Below are 1,054 nucleotides of genomic sequence, written 5' to 3'. Positions count from 1 at the left end.
CACAGGAAAGACCTGCAGGGCAGAGAGTGTCAGCTGCAAACATCCTCTGAACACAGCTTGTTTTCCACCCCCTGCCTCCAACAGAGCTTAGCTTTTACCCTAAAGCTGCCTGTTTTCCTCCTGCAGCCTACAAGCAGTGGGGTGATCTGGGGTCCTCAGCTTACTTCATTGAGTACTCTGAACTCCCATGTTTACCTTCAGGATGGGTATCTGATCTTCTACCCTCTGTCTTAACATGCCTAGACATTTGCCCTTGAAGAGATCCTGCTTGTAGTGTTCTCGCAGTGCAGGAAAAAAAAGTGGTACTAAGTGTGGCCAAGGTTCAGGGAGAATTTGAACCTGGCATGGGGATGACAGACTCCAGGGCTGCTATCCCAGAGCAGTCTCTCTGAAGAAGGATGGTCCTACAGGAGACACAGCAATCCTGCTTTATGGTAGGGTGTAGAGAAGTGAATTAACTGACTACAGCTATCCAAAGAGCTAAAAAAAAGAATTAAAATTACGTGGGTGCAAAATCTGTGTCCTGTTCAGGGACACACATCCCTTTAAAATGCCCAGACAACCCAAATCTGATCGGACCCGGTGTCCAGATCTATAAAGACCTAGTTCTGTAAAGGCCTGTATATCTAATTTATATAAATGGGATATTCCTCCTATTTCTCCCACTCCAGTAATATGCAGGTAGGATGCCACTGGCTCCTGATATCCTTCCCAGCCCCTGCGGAAGCTGGCCAGGTGGACGATGGCTCTCGGTGCCCGCTCCTCCTGGCCAGAAGGTTTTTCCTGGCTCCCGGGCTCCGCTCCTGCCGCCCAGGCCGGCTCAGGCTCTCGACAGGCCACATCCGGGATAGTCACCCCGATTAAGCATCAAGTACCACAGCCGGGATCTGCGGCGCGCAGGCGGCCCCGCGCTCGCCCGCCTGAAGGCGAAAGTCCGTCACACGCCCCGAGAGCCGCGTTTTGGGGCGAAAGGCGGTGATCGGTTCCGGCGGCGATTCCGGCGCCATTGCCGCGGCAGCAGCGCGCCGGCGCGGGCACGGCCCCCGTGGGCGGG

Source organism: Taeniopygia guttata, chromosome Z, assembly GCF_048771995.1.
Source record: "Taeniopygia guttata chromosome Z, bTaeGut7.mat, whole genome shotgun sequence".
Lineage (NCBI taxonomy): Eukaryota > Metazoa > Chordata > Aves > Passeriformes > Estrildidae > Taeniopygia > Taeniopygia guttata.
The sequence above is the reverse complement of the archived record's forward strand: the minus strand, read 5'-3'. Positions refer to the sequence as shown.